The following is a 26,031-nucleotide window of genomic DNA, read 5'->3' as shown; positions in this document are numbered from 1 at the left end:
GATCAACGAACATTATATTGGCTTTGTCATTTCGTTGGGCCGGGTAAGGTTTGGGCCTAGACTCACATCGCACAAGATGGTTGGGCTCGCACAAGTTCTTTGGCCCAACCATCCGAATAGCACAAGTAGTGTACTTAATGTGTTTACGTGCATACGTGATTGCCATGATATATACGTGTACTATTTGAACCGAACCTGACTTGTGTGATAACCCTGTTAGGACGTGGTTGACCACCCTTAGTTCAAGAGTCTTTTATTGTGTATCTGCCGAGCAAACCAAGGTGAGTTCACACAGCCAAGGCATGGGATTCCCGGGTTGGGAATTGGGTTGGATATGTTATTGAAAAAGGAGATACTCGTACTTACGCATATACCAGACTATAGACCATCGTCCTCAGGTTAGTCAGGACACGTTACGTAAAGCCTACGTAACCCAGTATATTTGCCATATGTCTCCCGGGTCGGGAGGACACGTTACGTAAAGCCTACGTAACCCAATACCATTCACTGGCTTCCAGGTCGGAAGGCCACGCTGCGTAAAGCCTACGTAGCCCCCACGCGTACCACTGTCCTCGGGGAAGGGCACGTCACGTAAAGCCTACGTGACCCTGTACGTATTCCTGTTCTCGGTAAAGAAGAACACATGGTCGGAAGTTAGTCTAGTAAGTACCGTTAATGAGAAGCCCTCATTAGCCAGGATAAACATGGGAAGCCCCCACTAGCTATACTTATGCACTATGTTATGAACTTACTTTCTGTGAACTCGCTCAACTAGTTTGTTGATTATTTGCTGCATGCCTTGCAGGACCTTAGGTATACTTGGAGCTTGCACCAGAGGAGAAGCGGGTCGTTGTGGACAAGAACTCGTGAATGCTTATTTAACACTTTTACATTCACACATTGATACTTATGTTTTTGGGTTTTACATTTAATGCTTCCGCTACATATACAACGTTTGGTTTTGGAACATCAATCGTATCTTTGATTATTGTTAAATGCTATGTTTGATATAATTGGTGGCTTGATCCTGGTCATGTCACGCCTCCAAGCGGTGGTACTCCGCGTGTGGGATTTTGGGGGTGTGACAGCAATTGTTAGGGGAGGATTTTCCAATGATCAGTGATCCTCAATTGCTGTCGGGTTTAAGGATCCTTAATTGTGTTTGAGTTTAGGATCCTCAAAGAGTAGTATTGAGAGTCAGGATCCAGGATCATCATAGTGATCCTTACACTAATGATTGTCTGCTTTGAATATGGAATTGCTTTGCAGGAGTACGTGCTTGGACTTGGTCATGGCGATATTCCTGGAGCATATTCACTTTTATTCCGCACGTGCTTGACCATTGTGAACGTTATGGAGATCATGGGGAGAGTGCACGAAATGCGGATAGTTAGTTATTTTAGATATTTACTAAATTTAAAAGGGGATAGCGAGCTTGATTAGAACACTTGGCTATTTTTGGTTAAACACACACACTCGTACTGCTCTCATCAGCTTACAACAGTCTGCTCGGCGGTTACACATTATTTTGCACATTTCACTCTAGTGATCCTTGTAACTAGCTCGCTATCATCCGAAGTTGTAACACACTTTCTGTTTAATTTGAGTTGGTGATCGGTAGTTTCCATTACCCGAGGTTTTTTATGCCGGAGATCAACTCTTGATCAAGGGCTTTTTCCTCGTATAAATCCTTGTGTCATTTGTTCATTACATTTGATTGTTATCCTTAGCATTGTTCATTGATTCAAGCATCACACCTCACACATAAAGATTTGGTTGCATTATCTTTGCTTGATTTTTGACCAAAACATGTACCTTGTAGAATCTATGTGAATATTTCTTCTTTTTAGCGTGTCTAACATCGGTTACTGATTCATCTCCACCCTTCACGTTAGGATGTTACATTTGTTCGGCACCCACTTCGCCCATCTCATCACATAGTTGTTACTTAAATTCATATCTCCATATAAGAGGGCTTTAACAGAAGAGACCTAGAAAACATTTTTAAATTTGTTGAACCATCATCTTTAAATTTCCCCTATTTTCGTAGTTTATTTAACCTTATTATTATTATTATTATTATTATTATTATTGTTATTATTATTAGTTTAATGAACAATATACTCTTAAATAGTGGTGTTCAGTCATATTTTGTTGACTTCGCTCACTTTGGTAACAAAATATAAATCTTTGGTAGTCCAATCCTGTAATAAATCTCTCCTAATAACCACTAATACCGATAAGTTATAACTCAGTAAAAAAAAATAAAAAAATTAATGTCACAAGTGTACAATGCATCCATTGGAAGGATGCTCTTGAAGGCCCCCTTACAAGCCCTTAGGGTTATGAGGTTTTTTCCTTAGATGCCCTTAGCATCTAAGCCCTTCCACAAGGGCCTAGTTTTTCTTGGTTTTTACATGTGGGTGGGCCCAAAGTAAAAGCAAAAAATGTTTTATTTAAATATTGTGTGTAGTGGGAAGGTAATGAGATGAAATTAAGAAGGGTAAGGATATTTGTAGGGTTGGAGATCAAATAAGGGTTTTTAAGGATTTTAGTGATATGATGCTGCAGATGATGTGGCAGCTGAGGGCGTTAAAGGATGCATGTAGCATTAGAGATAGTCTAATAATTTAATTCAATACAGTTGTTACAATACCATTATATATGTGTGTGTGCGTGTGTGTGAATTATAGGAAAAATCTCATGTGAGTTATAAAAACTCGAAAAACCTAATGGATAGACATCATGCTGTCACGTCTTACACTTATACACTTTTGTAACAGTGCAAAGAGGAGAGAGAATGTGTTATATTTTTTCAGTTGTTTACATTTTCTGTAACTCACCTTTAACACTTTTTTATTTTAATTTTTTACAACAATTTTCTAGATTATATGAAGTGTATGTGACGACGAGGGTCCCCGCTTGGGCTCCTCGTCCGGGCTCATCGCCCTAGATTGGTGGCTGGGCTCGAGCCCACTTGTGTCTTTCTCGGTATGTTTAGTTGGTTTGAGTGGGCCACGTCCTGATGAGCCCACTCTTGGATCGGCCCATTAGGGCTATGGCCCAACTATCTCACTACATTAAGAGAACTTCCTTCCCCAAGAAAGGGGGCAGACATCATCTTTCCCACAAAAAAGAAGGTTATCTCTCTCCTTCCATATATCTCCTGCCCATCTACTCTCTCTCTCTCTCTAAAAATTATACTTGCACTTATAATTATCTTCTCCATACAAGATACTGACTTGACCGTCGGAGTGCCCACGGGGTGAACCCCCTCGGGCCCTCTAACTAGATCTACCTGTGGTTGCAGCCCAAGATCCGACATCCAGCAAGAGGAACCGTCACCATGACGACAAGATGACGAACCTGAACCGGAGCTCACCGAATCTTAGGTTAGTACCGCCACACCCCCTGAACGACCACAGGGATTTGGGGATTCGACATTGGCGCCATCCGTGGGACCAGGTGCAAGCATGCCTCGGTCCCTTCAAACGGCTAGATCTGCCTCTCCGCGACTGTCAGATCTGCATTTTGACTCCGGTCACCAGGTTCCGAATCTCTAAACTTCCTCCTTTCACCCCGAAAATATATAGATCTGTAGGGGCATATGCATTTTTGCTCTATATTTTTGTTTAAGGCACACTTACAGATCTTGAGGGTCTTGGACAAACTTCAAATGTTTTTTTGCCTCTAAACAAACGTTCACTTTTCTAAATAAAGGTTACAGATCTGTAAGCCATGCATCATTTTGCCAAGCATGTTGGCCTGGAAATATCTTCAAAAGTCAAGATCATGAACACGGAACACCACACATCGTTGTCATATTCTCATTATAAAAACATGCCATTTTTTGAATAAAAAAAATGATGAAAGTGAAAAGTATTAGTGCTTTCTGCACAAGCCTGTAATGCACATATGGATAAGGTCTACACCTTTTGTTTGACAAAAGTCAAAGAAACCTTTTGTGTCATAGCCATGTGACCTTTCTGCCACCTTTCTTGGGAGTGTATAAAAGGCAACATTAGAAAAAAAAAATACAGTAATACAACACATGATCTTTTTCTTGAAAGCATAATAGGTTACCTTTTTTTTGGAAAGGTGTTTGCTTTTGCAAAGCTGTACAATACTGACCTGCTAGGTGTTAACAGTTATGCACTGTCATTTCAAAACTTAACAACTCATGCTAAATACACATGTATATAATATTATACCGACCAGTAGTACATGGTTGCAAAGATGGCACTACAACAAGTTACATGCATGCTTTACAGTGAATATATACGGCATGTTTTACAATGGGTATATGCTTTATTTATGTTAAATGCTAACAAACATGTGAGTTATACAATGCAAGTCTTGATTCACATCTCTTAAAAAAAATGCCCTCGTTACAGGGTAATGGAGTATTAGATTACATTTTACCATATATTATTTTAACAGTGTTTTAAGGTAATTTGCATGAATCAGCCACCATTTAAGTTACACTAAAATGATTCTTGACAGATCATGGTGGTTTTGTTAGGACAGGATGACAAAGTTAAAGTTCATCCTATTAGAAAGTTGGATTCTAAATATTAGTCCATTGCCTACTTTTGAAAGTACAAAAAAGTAATATGGAAAAGCTGGACATGAGCTGTCAATAAATCCTTTAATTTTTTTATGCGAATTAAAAAATATAGTTGAAAAGAAAGTCATTAATTACCTTGTACATTCATTTGACTTTTGCTATCTGACAAGTAAAAAGAGAAGAAAAAAAAACTAAGTTTTTATCTTCCCAAGGTGATGTGACCTCACTTTTGAAAAAAGAAAAAAGAGTAAAGATGCCACACTCTCACCAATTTAAAATAGTAATATTTTACTAGTACCAGGTCCTTCCCCTGGCCCCTTCCTCAGGCCCTTCAGCCAAGGTCCTTCACCCGTACCTTCCTCAGGCCCTTCGGCCAAGGTCCTTCCCCGGGACCTTCCCCAGGTCCTTCCCTCAGGTCCTTCCTCAGGCCCTTCCACCTGGCCTTGCCTCAGGTCCTTTCTACACGGTCCTTCCTCAGGTCTTTTCACCAGGTTCCTTTCCCAGGTCCTTTCACAGGGCACTTCCTTAGGCCCTTCTGCCAGGTCCTTTTCTAGACCCTAAATACAAGTTTATTCTTCCCATTACAACATTACTAGGGTACGTAGGCTACCCCCCTTTATGATATGATGGCAACACGTCTTCACAAAATAAAAATGAGGCACAAGCACTTGTACACACAACACAACATGTTTAACACATAAGTAAATTGACCTTTGGTATAACTTACCTCTTTGAAAGTGTTTTCGTGGCAAGTATCGAAGCATGAACGTGGACAACACAAGAAGCTATTAGTCACGACCTACGGGACAGGTCAACGAAGGCTAGTATTGGACTGGATGAGGTGCACCCAAGAAGCAGGGCATGATCTTTGAAAAGACACTAAAGAATAGTGGTCACCTTAAATATCCTTAAACATGGATATAGCTTCGGTTAGGAAGAAAGCAACACAACATTAGTGAAAGCAAAAAAACACCTTTGTGCAACATTGAACTGAGGGACTAATATGTCTAGGGGGATATTGTGGGACAGAGTCTTTGCTAACCTCGGGCTACTCCCATTCAACAAAGAATCATATGCTAATCTGCTGGATACATCTATCAGCTATATCCTTGCGTGCTATCGTGTCTCGGATAAATACGTCACTCATTAGAAGTGATCATGATTTAGAAGACTTTCGATACTTATCGAAAGTAACTATATTCTTTATTCACAACCGATGGTCTAGACAGACGGGCTCAAGGACAGCCTATTTTATAAGATTAAGTATGACCAACTACGCTTGACAACACCGAACTGGGGAGCTAGCATGGTATAACACCATGGGATCCCACATTGAAAACTTCTCGAAAGGATCTTTATTTTTGTATTACATCCTCCGAAAAGGATTAAGCCCCTCCATAAGTTCTCATGTTCGAAGATCTAAACAACAAAAGAAAAAGAAAAAAAGAGGGAAGGAGCATGGACTGCCTTACAAATTCCTCCACTTGAAGAAAGGAAAAGTCTGGGCTGTGTGTTAGGCTCCTTCCCTGAAGGAAAAAGAATCCATGGACTGCATTACTCATCCTCCACTGGAAGAAAGGAAAAGCCTGGGTTGTGTATTTGGCTCCTTCCCCGAAGAAAAAAGAATCAGAAGATCACGTTATCAATCCTTCACTTGAAGAAATGAGGAGTCTGGGCTACCTAGTTGGCTCCCCTCCTGAAGGCGAAAGAATCGTCGGACTACGTTACTAGTCCTTAAGGAAAATCCAGACGCTCTCCTTGAAGACGGAAGACTCCTTGGACTACGTTGTTGGTCCTTGAAGAAACCCTGGACGGTCCTTCCCTGAAAAAGGAAGAACCCTTGAGCTGCATTATTAGTTCATCTCTTGAAGAAGGAAAGAACCTGAGCAGGACAATACGAGAGGGGAAAATGAAATCCTCCTACGATCCGTCATGCTCAAGAAACCCTCATCTGCTGGACCAACCCTACCTCCCAAGGGATCTGGCTGGAGTCTCAAAGTTCACTCGAAGAATTGCAGAGGCACCTATGCCCCCTAAAACAAAAATACCTCCAAACTTCGACCGGTATGATGGGACGAGGAGGCCCATCCCCTTACTCTGACAACTTCACCCCTCTCACCAAGACACCAAGTGAAATATTGGCTACTGAGAGGGCGAAGGGCTCCTTTCTAAGGCCACCACCTATTAAACTTGGGCCAAAGGCACAACCAAATGAGTATTGTGACTTTCACAAAGGGTTTGGCCATAGAACTGATGATTGCATGTACCTAAAAAGAGAAATAGAAGCCGCGGTTAAAACAGGAAAACTGGCCCATTTGGTTAAGGAAATTAAGGAAGGAGGGGGGATCACAAAGGGAAAGATGCACGGGAGCCTGGGAGGACAGATGTAGATATGATTAGAAAGAGGAATGAATTTGATACCACCAGGAGTGTAAAAGCCAGAATCCTGGGCTCCCCAGACTGCATGAAATCTCCCATCCTAATGCCGCACCTGGAAGAAAACGAAGTGCAACGGCTCCCACTCAACATCTCAGCCGTGATAGCTGGCCACAAAGTGGCCAGGATACACGTGGACGGAGGATCTGGGGTAGAAGTCATATACGAACATTGTTTCCTCAGATTTGACAGGGATGTAAGAGACCGACTTGAGGAGGATTCAATCCCTCTAGTAGGATTCAACAACAGTGTGTCACACCCCCTGGGAAAGATCAAGTTCCCATTCACAGTTGGGGTAGGGGATCGAGTTCGAACGATAAACTTGACTTTCACAGTGGTCCGAGCACCCTCAAAATACAACGTAATCCTGGGAAGACCCGGGATTGGAGATTTGCAAGCACAGGCATCCACCCCACACGGAGCCTTAGTATTTCAGACACCAAAGGGCTTGGCTTGGGTAAAATCTGCACACGAAGTGAGTTCTTCCTTGTCTGAAGTGGAAGCATCCGAGAAGCCCCGAAAAGAAGGGGTCGAAGAGTGGGTCCTTTGTGACAGGTTCCCGAAGCAGACGGTCAAAGTGGGAAGTCACCTAAGTGACAAGTGCAAGAGTGCCCTCAAGGAACTGCTCCTCCTCAACATAGACGTATTTGCATTCCAACATGGGGATATGACAGAAATCCCGAGAAGCTTGACTGAGCACCGACTCAATACGTATACATGGGCAAAACCGGTGAAACAGAAAAAACGAAGCATGGGTCCCAGCAAGAGGAGGGCCGCCTGTGAAGAAACCAGGAAAATGCTCAAAGCGGGAATAGTCAGGGAGGTGAAGTACCCATCCTGGGTTGCTAACCCGATTATGGTCCAGAAGAAAGACGGGGGATAGAGGGTGTGCATCGACTTCCAAGATCTGAACAAAGCATGTTCTAAGGACTGTTATCATCTCCCAGAAATAGATGTCCAAGTGGACTCCTTATCCCAATACCCCCTGAAATGCTTTTTGGATGCCTACAAAATATACCATCAAATACAGATGTCAATGGAAGATGAGGAAAAAACCGCCTTCATCACAGACGAGGGGACATTTTGTTATACCAAAACGCCATTCGTTCTTAAAAATGTTGGGGCCACATATAAAAGATTTATGAACTCCCTCTTCAGGGAACAACGGGGAAGAAACTTGGAGGTATACGTCGATGACATCGTTATCGAAAGCTTAACCGAAATGGCCATGATAGACGATATAACCGAAACCCTCCACACCATGCAAGATGTGAATATGAAACTAAACCCCGGGAAGTGCTGTTTTGGGGTAGAACAAGGAAAACTCTCGGGGGTAGTAGTCACAAAGGGCGGAAACAAAGCTAACCCAGAGAAGACTCAAGTTGTGGCAGAAATGCGATCTCCCAGGTCTTTGAAAGACACCCAGCAGCTAAACGGGAGGTTAATCGCTTTAAACCGTTTTTTGTCAAAAGTAGCTGACAGAACCCTTCCCTTCATGAAGGTGCTGAAGGACTAACTTCAAACGGACAAGATTAATTGGACCTCTGAGGCGGAAGCCGCTTTCCAAGAAATGAAGGCCTATATTTGTAAACTCCCAACACTGGCCACCCCAGTACCCGGGGAACATCTGACCTTGTACCTGTCCGCCTAAAAAACAACCATAAGTGCGGTCATGATGGTGGAACGGGAGGGAAAACAGATACCAATATATTTCATCAGTAGAACACCTAAAGGCCATGAAGAACGTTACATGCCCCTGGAAAAGTTAGCGTTGGCCTTTGTTTTCGCATCCAGGAGACTCAGGAGGTATTTCCAAGGGCACAAGGAAACCCTGATGACAGATCAGCCCCTCCAAAAGGTGCTCAAGAGGCCGGAGCTGTCGGGATGATTGGCTAAATGGGACGTGGAACTGGGAAAACACTCCTTGGAGTTCAAACCCAGGACAGCCGTGAAAGGACAAACACAGGCAGATTTCCTGCCAGAAGTCCCTGAGGATGAAGAAAAAGAACTCCCAAAATGGGAATCCTTTAAAAGAAAAGAGAAAGAGAAGGAAGACAAGGCTGTGTGGAAACTCTTCACTAATGGACCCTCCAGTGAAAAAGGGAGCGGAGCAGGCATTACTTTGATAAGCCCTGAGGGAATCGAGCTAACCTGTGCCATAAGACTGGACTTCGAAAACACCAACAACACTGCAGAATATGAAGCCCTCTTAGCAGGGATGAGGCTAGCAGAAAAGACGAAAGCAAAACATGTGGAAGGTAGCACTGATTCACAGTTGGTAGTCAAACAATACCAAGGAGAGTATGAGGCCAAAGACAACACCATGGCTCAGTACGTGGTAAAGGTAAAAGAGATGGCCAAGGTATTTAAAACTTTTAAGCTGGAATACATTCCCTGAGGGAGAAACAGAAAGTCTGATGCCCTCAGTAAGCTAGCCTTAGTAGCATTCGATCACTTAGCAAGAGAAGTCAAAGTGGAAGTCCTAACCCCCCCTCCATCAGTACAGAGGAGGTAGCTGTAGTTGAAAACACACAAGAAACATGGATGACACCAATTGTAAAGTTCCTCTGGGACGGGACCCTTATCTGCCGGAACAAAACGATGTTCTCTCCTAAAGGTTAAAGCATTCTGGAAGTCCCTTCCATCAACAAGAAAATCCCTTCTCTTGTGGATAAGGTACCTCAGCAGTCGCTTACAAGAACAGGTACGTATACTTTCCATGGGATTAAGTCCAGGAAAAGTTCCTTCCGAGATTATGAAGAGTATCCCGTTCCCTGGGATAAAGTGTTTTAGAAGTCCCTTCCATAAACAGGAACATACCTCTTCCTCGGGACTAAGTCTTGAAGAAACTCCTTCCGAGAATAGGAAGGAACATATCCCTCCCTCGGGATCCAGTATTAAGGAAACTCCTTCCAAGAATAGGAAGGAACATATCCCTCACTCGGGATTCAGCCTCGAAGAAACTCCTTCCGAGAATATGAAACGATGAAGTACAAGGGCCGTTCGGTCATTAATCAAAAGATGAATTGAATGAAAATACAAGAGGAATGTGAAGTAAATTAGTTTGGGGACCAATGTGTCATTATTTGAAATTTAAATGTGGGAGGTAACTAAAGTGGGAGTTTCACGATGGAGATTAGTATCTATGGGGATTAAGTCTTGGAGGAGCCGCCTCCGAAAAAATGAAGATGTCCCACCCTATGTGATTAGGGGTCTCGTAAGTCTCTTCAACGAACAGGAACAGGTTTCTCCCAAGAAAAGGAGGGTATCCCCTCCCGTGGGATTAAGTAACGCAAAAGTCTATTCAACGAACAGAAGTGCACCCGACTACGAGATCAAGTATTGGTAAAGTTCCTTCTAAGGACGGGAAAGTACATCCCAGGGATTTGATATATGAGAAAAATCCTCCTTAAAATTTCGCACCTGAACAACTTATTCAAAAAAAAAAAGGAGGGGAGAGAGCCCCTTGACAAGGGACTTCGAACCTGAAGAATCCCTTCCTTGAAAAGAAAAGATCTCCGCCACAGGTCTGTGTTTTAGAAAGTATCTCTCCAAAGAAGAGGAGCCCCATCTCGGGGCTGCATACGTTTGAAGAAGTCTCTCCAAGAGGAGAGGGTTGCACATTCCATGGGCACCCATTTTTAGAGAATTACAACATCTCTCCAGGGTAGGAAAGAGCCCTTAACAAGGACTCACATAGGAAGGTTCCTTCTACATAACAGGTGTTTTTAAAGGGCTCATAAAACCTTTCCAAAAGGAGAAGATGCCACCCCTTCTCGAAGAACAAAAACCTGAACGGTTCGAAGACCTTGCTAACGGGTCAAACAGGATCATCTAGGCAGACGTGCCGAACGATCTTACAATAAAATAAACATGTACATAGGCATACAGACATGCCGCCTTAATCAAAACAAGGCAAAGCCCGGCCGTGGGGCTAGGACTAAGTCGACTACGTCCAAAAAAGCCGAAGCAGGCATATGAAAGTCCAAGTGGCCCAAACGCCATTGGATAACAGGCCCAACAGAAGCTTTAACAACTTCAAACAAGTTACAAAGCGGGCCTAGGCAAAGCCTTCACAACTTAAGCAAGTTACGAAGCAAACTATAGAAAGTTTTAACAACCCAAGCAGGTTACGAAGCAAAACTTGTACAAAGCTTTAACAACTCAAGCAGGCTGCGAAGCAAACTCATGCAAGGTTTCAAACGAGTCACAAAACGGGGCTATGCAAAGCTTTAACAACTTAAAAAGTTACAAAGCGACCCATAGAAAGTCTTAACGGCTTAAAAAGGGTACAGAGAAAATTCATGAGAAAGTTTTAACAGTTCAAGCAAGGCAAAAACCCTCATTAGAGGAGCACCATACAAGGAGTATAACACGGTAAATAAAGCATCCCAGTCGATGCTCTTAAAGAAACTACTCCTGAACGAGTACCTCAATCGAAATGCCCTAAAGGAGGACATGGCAAAACAATCTAAATAGCATAAACGCTATAAAAAAGTACTATCAAACAAGTGCATGGGAAAAAATGCCGTCAAAGAGGCATAGATTGAAGTAAGGTATTGTGCTACCCTACTTGAGGGGTCACCTTGCTATTTCGAGCGCTGAATGCAAGGTTGTCCCAAGGATAACAAAACAGATAACTTTGGCATAACGTGCCCCAGGCTATGTTACCCGATAGGCCGGGATGATATATTGAGGGCGGATAATGACCCGCCTAGACTTTCAGGGACTGGAACAAGTCCTGCACCCATTCATGAGTAAATAGGCTTGGACTAAGGATGACTTGACGACGAGCGTCCTCGCTTGGGCTCCTCGTCCGGGCTCATAGCCCTAGATTGGTGGCTGGGCTCGAGCCCACTTGTGTCTTTCTCGGTATGTTTAGTTGGTTTGAGTGGGCCACGTCCTGATGAGCCCACTCTTGGATCGGCCCATTAGGGCTATGGCCCAACTATCTCACTACATTAAGAGAACTTCCTTCCCCAAGAAAGGGGGCAGACATCATCTTTCCCACAAAAAAGAAGGTTATCTCTCTCCTTCCATATATCTCCTGCCCATCTACTCTCTCTCTCTAAAAATTATACTTGCACTTATAATTATCTTCTCCATACAAGATACTGACTTGAGCGTCGGAGTGCCCACGGGGTGAACCCCCTCGGGCCCTCTAACTAGATCTACCTGTGGTTGCAGCCCAAGATCCGACATCCAGCAAGAGGAACCGTCACCATGACGACAAGATGACGAACCTGAACCGGAGCTCACCGAATCTTAGGTTAGTACCGCCACACCCCCTGAACGACCACAGGGATTTGGGGATTCGACAGTATGGATTTTAGAACTTATAGTTGTCACACCCGGACCCCGCAGCAGATAAATACGGGGCATAATGGATTGCTCATATCTCTTCTCTTGACACTAATATAAGTTTGAATATTTAAATCACCAATATTAAATTGTCAAACATGATCACATAATTATTCATCACAAATTCAAATACAATAATCACAAAATAAAATCATTACATAAGTTCCATTTCATTATTCTAAGGCATATCCTATGTGTCTCCACTTCGATCCTCAACCTTACGTATCTGTATCATGTGTAAAATATTTTTGGGTCAACAATAACTTGGTGAATAGACCTTAGTTTTTTTAAGTGATGTAAAAATAGTTTAGTTAAGTTATTTTATAAAAACAATCAACATCCAACTTTACCTGTATAAGTGAGATTAAACATTAATACAACAATTTACACAACTACCACAAATAATAAAACGAAACATAATGAAACAACGATGCGATTCAAGCCCCGAAGAGCGAATCTATGAAACAATAGTGGTGTCTCGAGTTCAAACCATAGCCTTGTGGAACAGTCAACCCGGTGGATCCACAAGAAACCAATGACAAAAAGCGGTAAACAATTAGTACATGTATGAGAAACAAAGTAATGAAACATAAGATACCATTCATGAGCACATATGACACTTTAATTTGGATGTTTGAAATAATATAAAACCAAGTAAAACATTATGAAATTAAGACACTTAATACACCCCAAAAAGTAAAAGCTACAAAAAATGGGAAAGTAAGATTTACTCAGAGTTTGCATTCCGGGATCCTCAATAATACCGCATGAAAAATGGGAAAGGTCTGAAAGACAAAGATTATCCTAAATAAAAAATAACGAAAATATAGTGAATAGCCAACTCAAAAATAATCATCTTATAAAAATCACAACCAATGTTTTGGGAGCTATGGTTTAACCTAAATATATAATAGCTTAAATGTAAAAACTAAATTATTAATGTATATCTAAAATATATATAAATACATCAACTCATGAAACTACTAAATTAAATTGATTAGGTCATTAATTATATAATCATAAGCTAAGTCTAGTTGATTCAATTATTAACTTAGCTAATAATTCAACAATTCTATAAATGAAATAATAAAGTGGTTAATTATGAAATAATATAGTGGTTAATTATATATGAAAGTGACCATTTAACGTTAACGTGTTATTAGATGAATTGATGAAATTCATTTAACAACTTAAAAATCAGAAATTTAGTATTCCACTTTGAAAGCAATAAATTTAAAAGACATTATTTATTTCTTTAATTTAATAAATCTTTTTATTACAAGTAAATATGTGAAAAAGGCATAAATTTTATCATAAAGATATTTAAGAAAAATCATAAAACATATTTAAGTTCTAAACAATCTACATGATTAAAATAAATAACAATTCCACAATATGTCTAATAATTCTCAAAAATTACACAACTTATTCTAACATGGTACAAATCAATCATCTAGTTTTAATTCCATCAAGACACAGCCTAAGATTAAAAGCCCCAAAATCTATAATCTATGAACCCTAAAGTCACAATGAATCATATTCGGATTTATAAAGTCTCCTAAAGCAAAAATGGATACTAGGGTTTTGTAGAGCGCGAAATATTAATGAGAATAGACTCTTGAGTTACCCGATTTGGCTAAGAAATGTGTGAGATATGATAAGAACAAGTTTTCATGCCATAGCCTTGTTCTTGCATAATTTCGCGAGATATGATGTGTGAAAAAGGAACTTGAAGGTGGAAAATGACAGAGGATGATGAAGGCTTTGGTTTGGTACCAGCTTTAGGTCATATAATGAAAGATTTTGTTTAGAATAAAATGGGTCTTGAGTGCCTTAAATGGTGATAATAAGCTTTGTTATTAGGTTAATAATTGAGTGATTAGGAATAATGTAACCGATTCCTTATTAAAAATGGCGAATAATACTCATTTGCTCTCATGTCAACGCATGAGGTTTAAAAAATATATGTTGGGTTGGGTTATATATACAGGGGTACGTGTAGGGTTTAATACGAAGAAGAGATAAATGAGGCATGCAGTGCCATCTTTATTTGTGAGTGGGGAGTAAAAATGAAATAATTGGTGCTTGATTTCAAGTTGTCAAGAATGGCAGGAAACTCAGGTGGGGGCACGTGGAATTGGTTGTTAGGATTGAATGAAATGAATTTAAAAAAAAAAAAAAAAAAAAAAAAAAAAAAAAAAAAAAAACCTTATCACAACTCTTTGTACACGTTTCTTTTCTTTTCTATTATTATATATATTTATTTACTTTTTTTACCTCAAAACATTACCATATGGACTAACTTTTATTATTACTATTTTTAACCAACAATTATATGGTTAATTAGATTTTTTTAACATGTCAATAGTACAAACCGCAAATACAAATAAAAATAATCAATTTATTTATTCCAATAAAGATCCGTTTTACAGTACTAGTTGGGTTTTGGGAACCCATTTTTAGTGAATGCTACGATAGTTTACTAAGTTTTTATTTTGTAATATGCCTAAAAAACAAAGTAACACATTTATGAGAAACAAAGTAATGAAACATAAGATACCATTCATGCGCACATATGACACTTTAATTTGCATGTTTGAAATAATAAGAAACCAAGTAAAACATTATGAAATTAAGACACAAAATACAACCGAAAAACTTAAAGTAACAAAAATATAGGAAAGTAAGACCAACTAAGAGTTTGCGTTCAGTGATCCTCGATAATACCGCACGAAAAATGGGAAAGGTCTAAAAGACAAAGATTATCCTAAATATAAAACAACTAAATATTGAATAACCAACTCAAAATAATCATCTTATAAAAATCACAACCTATATTTTGGGAGCTATTGTTTAACCTAAATATATAATAGCTTAAATATAAAAACTAAATTAGTAATGTATATCTAAAATAAATATAAATATATCAACTTATGAAGCTACTTAATTAAATTGATTATGTCATTAATTAAATAATCATAAGCTAAATCTAATTGATTTTATTATTAACTTAGCTAATAATTCAACAATTGTGTAAATGAAATAATAAAGTGGTTAATTATGAAAGTGACCATTTAACATGTTATTAGATGAATTGATGAAATTCATTTAACAACATAAAAATCAGAAATTTAGTATTCCTCTTTGAAAGCAATATATTTAAAAGACATTATTTATTTCTTTAATTTAATAAATCTTTTTATTACAAGTGAATATGTGAAAAAGACATAAATTTTATTATAAAGATATTTAAGAAAAATCATAAAACATATTTAAGTTCTAAACAATCAACATGATTAAAATAAATAATAATTCCACAATATGTCTAAAAATTCTCAAAAATTACATAACTTATTCTAACAGGATACAAATCAATCATCTAGTTTTAATTCCATCAAGACACAACCTAAGATTAAAAGCCCCAAAATCTATAATCTATGAACCCTAAAGTCACAATGAATCATATTCGAATTTATAAAGTCTCCTAAAGCAGAAATAGATACTTGGGTTTTGTAGAGCGCGAAATATTAATGAGAATAGACTCTTGAGTTACCCGATTTGGCTAAGAAACGAGTGAGATATGATAAGAACAAGTTTTCACGCCATAGCCTTGTTCTTGCATAAATTCGCGAGATAAGATGCGTGAAAAAAGGAACTTGAAGGTGGAAAATGACAGAGGATGATGAAGGCTTTGGTTTGATATTAGTTTTAGGTTATATAATGAAAGATTTCGTTTAGAATAAAATGGGTCTTGAGTGCCTTAAATGGTGATACTAAGCTTTGTTATTAGGTTAATAATTGAGTGATTAGGAATAATGTAACTGATTCCTTATTAAAAATGGCGAATAATACTCATTTGTTCTCATGTCAACGCATGAGGTTTAAAAAAATATATGTTGGGTCGGGTTATATATACAGGGGTACGTGTAGGGTTTAATACGAAGAAGAGATAAATAAGGCATGTGGGGCCATCTTTATTTGTGAGTGGGGAGTAAAAATGAAATAATTGGTGCTTGATTTCAAGTTGTCAAGAATGGCAGGAAACTCAAGGGAGGTGGGGGCGCGTGGAAGTGGTTGTTAGGATTGAATGAAATTAATTTCAAAAAAAAAAAATCCTTATCACAACTCTTTCTACACGTTTCTTTTCTTTTTCTTTTCTATTATTATATATATTTATTTACTTTTTTACCTTAAAACATTACCATATGGACTAACTTTTATTATTACTATTTTTAACCAACAATTATAAGGTTAATTAGATTTTTTTAACATGTCAATAGTACGAACCACAAATACAAATATAAATAATCAATTTATTTATTCCAATAAAGATCCGTTTCATAATACTAGTTGGGTTTTGGGAACCCATTTTCAGCGAATGCTACAATAGTTTACGAAATTTTTATTTTGTAATATGCCGAAAAAACAAGTAACACATGTATGAGAAACAAAGTAAGGAAACATAAGATACCATTCATGCGCACATATAACAGTTTAATTTGCATGTTTGAAATAATAAGAAACCAAGTAAAACATTATGAAATTAAGACACATAATACACCCCAAAAACTTAAAGTAACAAAAATATGGGAAAGTAAGACCTACTTAGAGTTTGCGTTCCGTGATCCTCGATAATACCGCACGAAAAATGGGAAAGGTCTGAAAGACAAAGATTATTCTAAATATAAAATAACGAAAATATACTGAATAACCAACTCAAAAATAATCATCTTATAAAAATCACAACCTATATTTTGGGAGCTATTGTTTAACCTAAATATAAAATAGCTTAAATATAAAAACTAGATTAGTAATGTATATCTAAATAGGCGAGAATAAACTCCCTAATGGTAGGTCGCTTAACTCGTTTTTTAAGCTTGGCTTCTTGATGCTCCTCTTCGTATCTTGTAGCCTAACCTTTTTAAGCTTGAGAAGAACAAATGGGCTAAAGTATGTGATCGGCTTATATGTTTGGATGGCAACAAACATTTAACGTGGGATTGGAGATCTGAGCCGCATAACCATTATCAGATAAGGGAGTTGTTCGATCTTCTTCAACACATTTATAACTTGGATTGGCATAGTGGTCAAGACTGTTGGAAATGGACCGAAGAGAAGGACGGACAATTCACAGTTTCTTCGACCAAGAGACTTTTGTCTAGCAATTACGTGGGAGACGACAATCTTGGGATTAAATGGAAAGGATGGGTGCCGCTGAAGTGCAAAATTTTAGCCTGGAGGATCGCCCGGAACCGCATTCCTACCATTGCTGAACTCATCAAACGAGGAGTGTCTTTTCAGCAAACTGAATGCAGGTTTTGCCAGGATGGTTTGGAAACTACTTTACACCTATTTACCGGGTGTAGCTACTCGCATGAGGTTTGGTCTCGTAGAGAAAGTTGGTGCAAGATAAGTCATAATCTCTTGTTAGACATCCCGGATATGTTTCAAATGGCAGAGTCTCAAGCCTTGTCTAAGGAGTCGAAGTACATCCTCAGAGGTATCACTTACACTTCCATTTGGATGAAAATGGAATGAAAGAAACGAACGCGTTTTCAATGATAAGAAGAGGCAACCGATTCAGCTCGTGGAGAACATCAAAGTGACGGCTTACTTCTGGCTCCGTAATAGGCCTCGTTGGAAATCTATTGATTGGAAAACTTGGTGTAATTCCCCTTTGGATTGATGTATTTTGTTTTCGCTCGCTAAGTCCTTGTTTTAGGGACTTGCGAGTCATGTGTTAATGAAGTTTTCCTTTCAAAAAAAGTAATGTATATCTAAAATAAATATAAATATATCAACTTATGAAGCTACTTAATTAATTTGATTAGGTCATTAATTAAATAATCATAAGCTAAATCTAATTGATTTTATTATTAACTTAGCTAATAATTCAACAATAGTGTAAATGAAATAATAAAGTGGTTAATTATGAAAGTAACCATTTAACATGTTGTTAGACGAATTGATGAAATTCATTTAACAACTTAAAAATCAGAAATTTAGTATTCCTCTTTGAAAGCAATAAATTTAAAGACATTATTTATTTCTTTAATTTAATAAATTTTTTATTACAAGTAAATATGTGAAATGGCATAAATTTTATCATAAAGATATTTAAGAAAAATCATAAAACATATTTAAGTTCTAAACAATCTACATGATTAAAATAAAATATAATTCCAAAATATGTCTAAAAATTCTCAAAAATTACACAACTTATTCTAACATGGTACAAAATCAATCATCTAGTTTTAATTCCATCAAGACACAACCTAAGATTAATAGCCCCAAAATCTATAATCTATGAACCCTAAAGTCACAATGAATCATATTCGGATTTATAAAGTCTCCTAAAGCAGAAATGGACACTAGGACTTTGTAGAGCGTGAAATATTAATGAGAATAGACTCTTGAGTTACCCAATTTGGCTAAGAAATGAGTGAGATATGATAACAACAAGTTTTCACCCCATAGCCTTGTTCTTGCATAAATTCACGAGATATGATGCGTGAAAAAGGAACTTGAAGGTGGAAAATGACAGAGGATGATGAAGGCTTTGGTTTGGTATAAGTTTTAGGTTATATAATGAAAGATTTCGTTTAGAATAAAATGGGTCTTGAATGCTTTAAATGGTGATAATAAGCTTTGTTATTAGGTTAATAATTGAGTGATTAGGAATAATGTAGCTGATTCCTTATTAAAAATGGCGAATAATACTCATTTGTTCTCATGTCAACGCATGAGGTTTAAAAAAAATATATGTTGGGTCGGGTTATATATACAGGGGTACGTGTAGGGTTTAATACGAAGAAGGAAACTCAAGGGAGTTGGGGGCACGTGGAATTGGTTGTTAGGATTGAATGAAATTAATTTCAAAAAAAAAAATCCTTATCATAACTCTTTCTACACGTTTCTTTTCTTTTCTATTATTATATATATGTATTTACTTTTTTTACCTCAAAACATTACCATATGGACTAACTTTTATTATTTCTATTTTTAACCAACAATTATAAGGTTAATTAGATTTTTTTAACATGTCAATAGTAAGAACCGCAAATACAAATAAAAATAAATAATTTATTTATTCTAATAAAGATCCGTTTTACAATACTAGTCGGGTTTTGGGAACCCATTTTTAGCAAATGCTACGATAGTTTACGAAGTTTTTATTTTGTAATATGCCTAAAAAACAAGTAACACATGTATGAGAAACAAAGTAATGAAACATAAGATACCATTCATGCGCACGCACATATGACACTTTAATTTGCATGTTTGAAACAATAAGAAACCAAGTAAAACATTATGAAATTAAGACACATAATACACCCTAAAAACTTAAAGTAACAAAAATATGGGAAAGTAAGACCTACTTAGAGTTTGCGTTCCGTGATCCTCGATAATACCGCACGAAAAATGGGAAAGGTCTTAAAGACAAAGATTATCCTTAATATAAAATAACGAAAATATACTGAATAACCAACTCAAAAATAATCATCTTATAAAAATCACAACCTATATTTTGGAAGCTATTGTTTAACCTAAATATATAATAGCTTAAATATAAATACTAAATTAGTAATGTATATCTAAAATAAATATAAATATATCAACTTATGAAGCTACTTAATTAAATTGATTAGGTCATTAATTAAATAATCATAAGCTAAATCTAATTGATTTTATTATTAACTTAGCTAATAATTCAACAATTGTGTAAATGAAATAATAAAGTGGTTAATTATGAAAGTGACCATTTAACATGTTATTAGATGAATTGATGAAATTCATTTAACAACTTAAAAATCATAAATTTAGTATTCCTTTTTAAAGCAATAAATTTAAAAGATATATATATTTCTTTAATTAATAAATCTTTTTGTTACAAGTAAATATGTGAAAAAGGCATAAATTTTATCATAAAGATATTTAAGAAAAATCATAAAACATATTTAAGTTCTAAACAATCTACATGATTAAAGTTAATAATAATTCCATAATATGTCTAAAAATTCTAAAAAATTACACAACTTATTCTAACATGGTACAAATCAATCATCTAGTTTTAATTCCATCAAGATATAACCTAAGATTAAAAGCCCCAAAATCTATATTCTATGAAGCTTAAAGTCAAATGAATCATATTCGGATTTATAAAGTCTCCTAAAGTAGAAATGGACACTAGGGTTTGGTAGAGAGCAAAATATTAATGAGAATAGACTCTTGAGTTACCCGATTTGACTAAGAAATGAGTGAGATATAATAAGAACAAGTTTCCATGCCATAGCCTTGTTCTTGCATAAATTCGTGAGATATGATGCGTGAAAAAAAGAACTTGAAGGTGGGAAATGACAGAGGAAGATGAAGGCTTTGGATTGGTATCAGTTTTAGGTTATATAATGAAAGATTTCGCTTAAAATAAAATGGGTCTTGAGTGCCTTAAATGATGATAATAAGGTTTGTTATTAGGTTATTAATCGAATTGATTAGAGAATAAAATTGATTGATTAGGAATAATGTAACTATTTCCTTGTTAAAAATGGCGAATAATACTCATTTGTTCTCGTGTCAATGCATGAAGTTCAAAAAAAAATGTTGGGTTGGTTATATATACATGGGTACGGGTATGGTTTAATATGAAGAAGAGATAAATGAGGCATGTTGTGCCATCTTTATTTGTGAGTGAGGAGTAAAAATAAAATGATTCGTGCTTGATTTCAAGTTGTCAAGAATGGCAGGAAACTCAAGGGAGGTGGGGGTGCGTGGAATTGGTTGTTAGGATTGAATGAAATTAATTTAAAAAAAAAAATCCTTATCACAACTCTTTCTCTACGTTTCGTTTCATTTCATTTCTATTATACTATTCTGTGATATTTTCCATAGAAATAAACATAAACTACTCTTTAATTTTTCTTCTTTTAATTATGGATTTATTGAATATAATGGATTAGTTGAAAAAAATGAAGTCCAAATATTGAGTATGCTATATATTAAAAGGCTTAAGATGGTGGAGTAACTTCACTAAGTTCCCAAAAATTATATGTCGACCAAGAGTAAAATTCATATATGAAATTAAGTATTTTGAAAGGTTAGAAAAAAATTTAAATGGTACTTGAAAAATTACCGTATGAAAAAAAAAAATTGTATTAAATAGTTGGCGTTAATGATAAATAAATGCATATTCAGTGACCTTGAAAAGTTGGTGTATAATTTAATGTTTGTTGAATAAAACAAAGTTGATAAAAAAAAAAGAAATGGCATACTAATAAAAAAATACAAGAGTGATTCAAAGATCTGTAAAAACTTCATTGTACACAATAATAGACATTTTATTGGCAACATTGTCATTCTTATCTGTTATTAGCAACTCAAACTGGCTTCGTTTTTAACCCTTGAAATAGGTACATACAATTGTCCATATGTGAAGACTGGACTTTTCAAATACAACCCAACTCTAGATAAAGACTGACCTTGACTTTTGTTTATTATCATTGCAAAACTTACCGATATTAGAAATTGTCAACGTTGAAACTCTAATAGAATTTTATTGTCAGAAGGTGGCAAAATGATGCGTGGAACATATGTTCGGAACCGGTATTCCCACTAGATATAATTTCAGCTTCAATTACTAGTTTGCCAAGAAAAATAATTTTTAGTCTAGTACCATTACAAAGGCCATTTTGTTATTGATGTTACGAAGTAACATTACAAGTACACCAGCCTTTAATACGAAACACGATATATTTTTATGAGCATAAACTCACATGAAGATAGGACTCCATAAGATCACATCGTGAAACGAGAATGCATAGATGGGAGGCACTTTGCACCATCTAGCAACCAAGTTCCACACCATAGTCGCGGCCTCACACAGTCACACCCAATAAATAAATGCTCCACCATTTCGTCATCCGAAACACAAAAAGTGTACCTTGTAGAATCTATTTGAATATTTCTTCTTTTTAGCATGTCTAACATCGGTTACTAATTCATCTCCACCCTCCACATAAAGATGTTACATTTGTGTCACACCTCGATTTCTCGGTGGGCCCGGATGGGTATAATCGTGATGGTTGGGTAAAAGTTATCACAATATAATAATATGTAGCGGAAGTATTGGAGTGAAATTATTAAATTCAATAAAGCTTGAATATATAAAAGTATTAAAAGCGTTCAGTACAAGCCCACAGGCGGGATCTAATAAACAGAGCTTTAGAAATCATAGGCCTTAAGCATCAGGAGTTGCAAATTCCTTAGCCTTCATTCTAGCCGACCCGGATTCCCAGCCTATAATAAGGTTCGGTACCTACGGTTTAATCTTTTGAAAATACGTCAGCTTAAGCTGGTAAATACAATTAATTGACTCTTTTGAAAACAGTTTTTCAAAAAGAGTTTTATACATAGAGAAAACCTGTAGGTGATCTTTTAAATATTTCTTGGGATTTATTCTTGTTACCAGATTTACATACTTGCCTTACAATCGGGAACCAGATTATGCGCAATCTTAGGCGGCCCATTTATGTAATACCCGCTCCAAGTGGCATAATTGTCATCCTAAGTTTAAAAACTAAAGGTAAGAGTATTTACCTTTTTGCTAGCTTCCGATCAATAAGATTTTAATTTAGCAAAAAGTCGCAAGTCTAAGTAATATTGACCCAAGTCCGATTATCTGGGGGGCACTATAGTCTGGAATGAACAGATTTATTATCTGTCAAAGTGTATAGGGCCAAAGGTTAGTCCCTTTGGATATGACGCGATACTTAAGAATAGGTTCGCTAGATTAAGCGTAGACCGAATAGAATGTGGTTTAAACCCAACAATTACTGAGACTTGTATAATATGGGTAAACAATGTATATTCTGGAATTTGAAACGAAAATGATAAGAATTGACCCGTTTCGGTAAACTAGTTACATAAGCTCAACCGTACGCATATAAGCAATATCGGATAACCGGATGAGTCATAAACAAGTTCTATACGCCAATATACTTTAAATAAGTTGTAACATTAGTTGGTTATCAACTTATATGACCATTAAGGTTTTAAAATCAAAATATGCACCATAAGGACATTTTAGTCATTATGTGACATAGTTTGAGAACTTGCATAAAATTTGAGTTATGATCAAGTACCTTCTGTGAAAACACTTTAGTTATGTTATAATATTGGTAGGTAATGATTAATGAGTTTTGAATGATAGTTATAGTTAAAAACCATACTATGCGCCAAAAAGGGCGTTTTGGTCATTTTATAACATAATTTATGAACTTATATCAAAACTTAGGAAATGATTAGATTTATAATATCAAAATATGTTAATTACATTAACATATCAGTAGGTAACTTGTTTGCAAATTCATTATTGATTAAAACCATGTTTTATGCAAAAAGGGTATTTTGGTCAAAATTTGGCATATTATAGTGTCACGCCATGATATTTCCACGTATTACCGGTGGGCCCGGTGGGGAGTATCGTGACGTAGTTGATATCATCATGATCAAATAATCACAGTTCAATGCACAGCGGAAGTCTAAAGCAAAATATATTACAAACCGAGTGAAAGTAACATAAGTATTACTAACGAAATGTAAGAGGATCCACAGGCGGATCTTAAAACAGAAATATAACATTGTTCAACAGACTTTAGACGTTTAGAACTTGCAAGATTCCCTATTAACCCCCTGAGCTCCCAGCCAATTTACGTACAGTACCTGTCACTTAATCTTTTTAGAAAATACGTCAGTTTACACTGGTAAATATAATTAACTGACTCTTTTGAAAATCTTTTATGAAAATTTATTTAAATGCACAAGGCACAAATATTCGTTTATAACTTGGGACAATTATATTAATAACAATCTTGTATCAGATTTACATGTTTGTCCAACATTTAGGGCCGGTGATTATACAAACCGATCAAGATTAATCGACACACCACAAAACGAATTTAAAATCAATTTAAGCCCCATAGGGGTAACTTGGTCATTTTAAAGATTATAAAAGAGGTTAAATAATAATATGAGGTTCTGTCCTAAAAGGATCAGTAAAAATATTTAATTTAATAAGTTATATCAGTAAGATATCTCATATATGTGATATTTATCATTTATGGCCAAACTATGCACCGTAAGGGCATTTTGGTCATTTCAAATATGCTTTAAGGGTTAATTTTGGAAATCTGAGTTCAACACTTTTATTTACTGTTAAAGTATAAAAATTTATTCATAACATCAGTAGGTATCAAGCTTTAGGTGCCTAATATAGTTTTTAAACCATACTATGCGCCTAAATCGCATAAAAGTCGGTATTTGACGATATTCGGGTTGATTAATGAAATCTGAGATTTTGATCAGCCTTTACTATTTAAAATAACTTATTTAGTATATAAAATCAGTAAAAAAAAAAGGTTTGGTATGTAAAGGATGTGTAAAACTCATTTTATTAGCGAAAAGGGCATTATCGTCAATTACCGATCCTATGCGATAACTCTATGTTATGATCAGTTTAAAATTTTATAAAAATTTCCAAAAATCTTTAAATATTATATTACATCATTGGGTAAAAGTTTTGGTGTCAAAATTTGGGTTTAAATAGGCTTTATGCCGAAAATGCCGTTTAATTAATAAAAAGCTTTTAATTTACGCTATTGCGCATAACTCCCATTTTAGACCACGAACTGATGTGAAATTTTATGGACATTTTTATAAATCAGTGATAAAGGTTTTTGTCATTTCACATTTTCAAATATCTTTTTAATATCAAAAGGGCATAATAGTCAACTTTTAAGCATATAACGGAAACATGTATATGAACTCTAATTCTAAAGGACCAAGTAGTATAACTTCAGGGGGTTATACTAACATATAATATGGTCACAAAGAAACCCTAAGGCATAATCAAACTAAGCTAATTCGGGTCAGAACTGAATGTCAAAGCAAAAGTCTACTTTTGCGACTTTCGGTTCCGAACCGATTCTAAACTTAGAATTCACGGGTTGAACATGCTTAGACATGTTCAACTAATATTTACCAAGTTATTAGAGTGACAAAATTGATTTTATAGCCTTTACATCATTAGTTATGAATTTTGTTTAAAAATGACTCGTTTGACTTTTATTTTAATTACTTTGACCCGACAATTAACTAAGCAAACGTGGTAATTAGGAGGTGCCCTTTTGAGGGTTTAATACCTACCTAATTATGATCACGTGGCCATGTTCATTGCGAACCATGGCTTGACCATACAAGGTCTAGCTAAAAGTCAAAGCTTTTATCGCAAACGCTTGACTTTTCGGCTTTAAGAGCCAAACAAAATAAATAAGCATGAAAGGAACACTTACAAGTGGTCCTTAGGACAGAAGATAACTCAAAAGGAGGTTCCCTTGATCAGGCTCCTCAGATTTGAGTGATAGAGAGCAAAACTTAAGAAATGGTGTGAAATGAAATGAAGTTCAAGGCCCTTTATATCGGTTTTTGGATTGCATAGGATCATGACAAGTGTTAGGGAGGTTTAACAAGATCATAACAGGTGTAATACCATTTTTCTAAACCATCAAAGGCCCCTAGAATCAATTATGTGAGACAAGGAAGCAAAACCAAAGCTGGTTTTCGGTTTTCTTGAACTGGTATAAGCATACAGACCGTATGAGGTCCTGGATACA

Source organism: Helianthus annuus, chromosome 17 (assembly GCF_002127325.2).
Source record: "Helianthus annuus cultivar XRQ/B chromosome 17, HanXRQr2.0-SUNRISE, whole genome shotgun sequence".
Classification (NCBI taxonomy): Eukaryota; Viridiplantae; Streptophyta; class Magnoliopsida; order Asterales; family Asteraceae; genus Helianthus; species Helianthus annuus.
Note: the sequence above shows the minus strand (reverse complement) of the source record.